The sequence below is a fragment of the Hippoglossus stenolepis genome, chromosome 13 (genome assembly GCF_022539355.2).
Source record: "Hippoglossus stenolepis isolate QCI-W04-F060 chromosome 13, HSTE1.2, whole genome shotgun sequence".
Lineage (NCBI taxonomy): Eukaryota > Metazoa > Chordata > Actinopteri > Pleuronectiformes > Pleuronectidae > Hippoglossus > Hippoglossus stenolepis.
This window is the reverse complement of record NC_061495.1, coordinates 15,514,974-15,521,109: the sequence shown is the minus strand read 5'-3', so window position 1 is coordinate 15,521,109 and position 6,136 is coordinate 15,514,974.

Below are 6,136 nucleotides of genomic sequence, written 5' to 3'. Positions count from 1 at the left end.
ACACACACAAACACACACACACCATCAGTGCTGAGCAAATAGCTGCTAAACATGTTTAACTGATGCCAAACGCAGAGGACAGGTTTGTGTTGACCTGAACAATTATTAAGAAGTTTATTTATATAAGAAAATAGAATAAAGTATGAAATATATTCTGGCTCTTGAAATAATTTTACGCTATGAATTGTTCCAGATTTCCAATGTGACAGGTCTGACACTGTTTCACAATCTGTTTAAAAACTGTGGTTCATTGTGAATAAATCTGACTGATGAGAATTTAAGATTTGAGCTGGAAGATATAAAATAAACACGATTCACTATATGTTCAGACATCGTGGTCATTTTACAGTCTCATTGATTGCTCCACTTTTAGGTCGAAAACATTTGCTGACAAACCTTATTCATTAAAACCTTATTAGAGCTTTGTTCAATAAAAGCGCCTGTTGTGGTTGTAGGTGCTCACTGTCGCCCCCATCTGGTGCATGGGTGCACTTTCTGTCTTTATAAATTGGGTGAGGGATCAATAAGCTCTGTGCTGATGGGGAAGATTCTGGTCTGCATTGTTGTCTCCGTCCTCAGCAAGAGTACAGACATCATCATCTCCTCACTAACGACAAATGGAAGATTCCCCCTTAGTGGGACTAATAAAGGATGATCTTACCTTTTCTTAAGCCATAAGACACCACTTCCTTATTCCTCTAATTACCTACAGTCAATATTGGTTTCTTTTAACCATGAACACAATCAGCCTTGAACAAATAGTTTTTAGTTTTTAGTCATATATGCAAACCATAACTCCAAGGAGGAAAAACGATGTCATCCTGATGTTGGAGGTAGTGGATCAGAAGAAACTAGTATGGGTGATTAAACCATCATCATCCATTCTGCTTCATCGATTGTAATTTAGAACACCGGCACTGGCTTCACAGATTAAATGACTCAATAGAATCAGTTCGTTATCATAATGATATTGATAATTGTAATAAATTGACCTGATCCCATTGTTGGCATTTATAAACATTTAAGCAGTCATTTACTGAGTGTCTGAATATTTTGTAAGTTACTCAAAAGAAAAAAACAAACAAACAAACACTAAGAGGAGACAGCAATAAGTTCATTAATATGCTCTTTGTTCTGATTATTGACAGATCGATTTGATTATAACGTCAGGAGGTTTTTGTCTGAGTTTGTTTGCAGGATTATGCAAAAAAAACGACTCAACCGATTTCCATGAAAGTTTGACGAGGGGTAGGATCCAGGAACCTTTTCACTTTTTGATGATAGAAATCACACGTGTTAAGGGGACCGATATTATGAGTTTGTGTAATTTGGTGCAGATCCTAGTAGAAATGGAAGTGAATTTAAATGTGGTTTCATTGGGGGTCTGTTGGCCCCGTCGAGGAGGTACATGTTTGTGCTCCACTGGGTATCCTTCTAATTTCAATTGGGGTTAAAGAATAGGAGCTAATTTTGCCTCTATAAGAATCTGATTGTTTTGTTTTTCAATAGGATTGTATTTTCTCTTTGATAATAGTTATAACATTAATTACATTTAGCTGAAGCTTTTATCCAAAGCGACTTCCAATAAGTGCATTCAACCATGAGGGTACAAACCAAGAACAGCAAGAATCATGTCAGTACATTAGCTTCAAAAAAGCCAACAAAGTGTTACATGTAAGCGCAACTTGTCTTAGACCATCTTCTTAGCCAAGGTGGAGTTGGAAGAGATGTGTCTTTAGTCTGCGGCGGAAGATGTGTAGACTTTCTGTCCTGACTGCAAACAGTCGTGATTTTGTTGAGTTGCTAGGTGTCTTGCAGTGAGGGAGAGTTAAAATGAAAAAAAATGTCTCTGCTGAGTGTCTGAATAATTGATCTGATCCGAAATGTAATTTTTTGTGGCGGCCGTCACTTCATCAAGGATTTACAACTCAAGATCATACGTGTTAGCCGGATTGTCCAGCTGCACCACTGTGCCGCACTGAGCCAAAGAGGACACACAGAAACAATATGTGCTCTGAGCCTGGACAGGTTACACACTTGTTTGTGTCTTCCGCACCACCTGTACATTTGGGAGGTTCAAATTGCTCTGCTTTCTGAGGCATGTTATTGTTGCGGAGAATGCAACGGTTTGGCCTCTGAACGCTCAATTGACTCCCGGCAAATGGCTCCCATTATTTCAAGCAGCCCAGCTCTCATCATTCTCCTGCTCTAATTAGCCGGCTCGGGCAGGTCCTGTCCAGAGCCTCTTAGCCCCTCATAAACAAGCCGTGTGAGGACGCTAATCAACGTGAGGAGAGCGACTAGTGCTCCCTGTTGAGTGCAGTAATCACAAACTGGCATGGCTTGTTGATTACCGATGCTCCACCGCTGATGACGACAGGTTGGAGATAATCACTTGTGGTGTGGCATTTTTGCTCATGCCTGTATCCTCTGGTTGCTACAGCATATTAATACTCTGCTGAAGCAATGGTAAATACACAATGAGATTTTGGTCCAAATAAACAACCGCAGCTCCGCGGGATTCATCAGTCCGGGCAGCCAGCGTCACGGAAATACTTTTCTTTCGGCAAACACAGGGCAGTGACAGGGGGTAATGGATAGTGAATGCATCAGTGTGCTAAGCCGAGCTGAAGGAGATTCCTGTCTCCGGCCTCTGCTCCGGCTGCAGCTCCTGGACCCCTGTTATCGATTGTTCAAACATGGCTCTGGAGCTGGAGCGGAGTGTGCGGCTGCAAGGTATAGAGGATGTTTGTGTGGGTTATAATGGAACCAAAACATCAGCAGTCACATGAGACTGGTCTGAGGACACATACACCTGGATCAGAGTGTCTGTGTGTACAAGCGGGGAGGCTGGTGCCCACGAGCCTGCACTGATTCTTCCATTTCCTGCTGGTGTTCATTAGCAGATAGTCACGTTTTTTACATTTTACCCATGAGTGCTCAGTAAAAAAAAACAGTGATGGTACATTTACTGTACTGTAAAAATTGAGTCACAGAACTTGAGCATTTGCATTTTACGCTATCCTCCTTTTTTGAATGGTGCAACAAAGTGTTAACAAAAGAAGCGTAGTCGAGTACTGGGACACATACGCAGCCAAAAGAGAAAATACAAAGACGGGAGACAAAAACAAAAGGGACACAAACAAACTGAGGAACATGCTATAAATTCAACCTGGTGGGTATGAGATGTGAAAACAGAAGGTCTGTGTCTGCACAGGGATGTGTGTCTGTGTGCAAGGACTAAGATGATGGGGGGTAAGGGTATTAAGTGATGCAAGGTATGTGGGTTTTGTACAAGCTATATGTGCATCATCACACAAAAAACACACATACATCTTGCATTAGTGGCAAATAAATGCAAGGCAAATAAAATGTAATATCTAATTTAATATGTTTTCCACTCCAAGGTGCATTGGGGGATCATTTCCAGTGATGACACTACGCTGAAGGGCAAACAACAGCAAGAAATGGGAAATCACAACGGCAAATAGCAAAACACAACGGGGCCACTGTTTGACAATCGTGACGACAATAGATAGCGGCGGCATGTTTGGTAAAGCCCCTAAGTCTCACCCGGTGGATTCAGATTTGAACAGCAGACATATTTTGACCTTGCTTTGATTTTGTCTACTTAATGTCGAAGTTGTTTTCGTTTTGAATTGGAAAGGACTTCAGCTGATGACTGAGGAAAATGTCATCATCTCTGTGTGTGTACATGGAATTACAGAGACTGTGTGAAGGGATGAGACTAGGATCGTCTTCATAGAATTCAGATCGCAATGATTAAACAGAGAAAATGAGCCTCGCCTTGAAGCACATCAGCACAGTGATGAATTAACTTCAGCAGATTTGTTTCTCTTGGCTTTGGTTGAGTGTTTCTCACCTTTGTCCCATGCCGAGGACAGCGGTGTAATAATATGTCTTTTATTACCAAAGGAGTCTCCCAGAGCCAAGTAACCATAAAACTGGAGGACTGAGCTACACCTGAGCCCTTTTTACTCTTTTTACTTTCGCAAAATTAGAATGACACTCTGCCAATTAAGGCCCAAAAGTCCCCTCATGAAAACACATGTAAATTCACTGGATCCAGAATTTTATTTGGATCTGCACCAAATTGCACACACTCATTAATATGAGCCCCCGACATATGTTTGATTTTTTTTCATCAAGGTCCATGAATTATTTTCTTTGGAATCAACGAAAATCATGGAAAACGTTGTATCTACTAAAATGTAATGGGTTATTTCTTGGCTCATGCCCTAACCCTCCACACAATATCAAGGAAACTGGTTGAGGGATTTTCGCATAATCCCCCTAACTATCTAACAAACAACAAATGTAAAAAATGTATACAAATACATTATAATATATATCATGAATCTTTTTTGAAGAACTGTAATGTGTGGGTGTGGGGCGATTCTTAAGTTGGATTGTCACTGTAAGTTTGTCTCTTGATTATGTCACAAGTTTTTTTTCCTTTCCGTGTTTTAGGTGAAACATTTGAATGCAGAGGAAAGTGCACGTGTATGTAAATGAGTAAATGTGCACATGATGCATCCCCTGTCATGTAGTGACTGTGATGTCTGTACTGTAATGCCTCCTGACGGTGCCGATCACCACCTGCGTCATCTACATTTGACCTCCGCTGCTTCACGCTTCCATCTTTCTCACTGGGGGCAGATTGCACAGCGACATGAGACATTTACTTACAAAAAGCTCAGTTAAATAACTCATCCTTTAGTCTTACCTTTGGCCTGTCAAAGTCCCTGCAGAGAGGCCGAGTGGGAGGGCGGAGGAGGGAGGAGGCCACGTTGAAGCCACAGGAGATAACAACCAAGCAGTAACAGGTGAGCTCCTCCTTTGGACTGGATCCCCGAGCAGAGACGAGCTGGTGAGCACTTTACCTGCTATGAAAATATGAACTCTCTGATTTCATACTATATACTTTAATATGAGGAGCAAAACTGTATTCAAAGGCCATTTTAAAATTGTTTTTAATTATCCAATGTCGCAGTGGTTCCTAAACTAGTGGTCGTTACATCTACAAGTATTGTAAGATATATATATGAAGAGTTGTGAAATGCTGAGAGGAGGAAACAAACATTTCACAGTTTTCTGAATTCTTTGCAATTGTTCTTGTAAATGTAAAACCTCTATAAGCCTTTAAACTTTATGTGAACATTCATCTGTGGTGCATTGATGTTATCTCAAGTGTCTGAAGTGCGATCTTGCGAATTGTGACGCACATACCTTAATGTTGGAAAGCTTCTACAGGTATGAATATGGCTGGATTAGGAAAAAAATGTGGGTAAATTTATGCGAAGAACATATTTTGTACAACTGTCTGCAAAATTTTGGCACAACCTGATACAGAATTTGACGTTTCTTGATGCAAAATGCACTTGGCAAAATGTTATTTTCTTTTTTGTAACTGATTAAAGGAGAAGATTAAGAAGGGGATAAATGATTTAAGATTCAAGGTTTTGTAAAGAATGACTACTTAGAATGTGGTCAGGCTATTTAGATGTGAAATAAATGTGTCGTTGGCAGTCAGAGTGCAGGCATTTTGTTTAATGATGTATTTGTTTACACTGCTGAGTTAAATTACTGAATGTGTGACTCATTTCACAGATGATATTTACAAGTAATGCAGTGGATTGGAATTATTATTGTATTGTTTTCTTTGTCAACAGTTTTTTTCATGGCTCTTGAAATGACATATTAACCCATTATCGTACACAGAGAAACTGGAAGAACTGTACGACACTGACATAACATGCGTTTATTCTGTCAATCAATAGACTCAAACACACACACCTGCCCACCTGCGCACACACATACACACACACACATTTCCTTTACGACCCTCTGATATGGAAATAACAGCTTAAAGGGGAGGATTAGAGAGACATTCCTTACTGTTGAATTCAAAGTCCAAGCCGTCTTTTGAAGAGAGTCACCACCACAGTCAGCTGTGCCTGCCTAACCATTAACTGCCACTGTAGTGCTGACAGGGGAGATTAACCGAAGCTATCGGCCCTTCTGCGGCTTCTTTAAGTCCAGGGCTATTCTATGAATATGTTTAAAGGGTGACGGTGGTGACAGGAAATGGGGGGAGACAGAGGACAGATTTCAA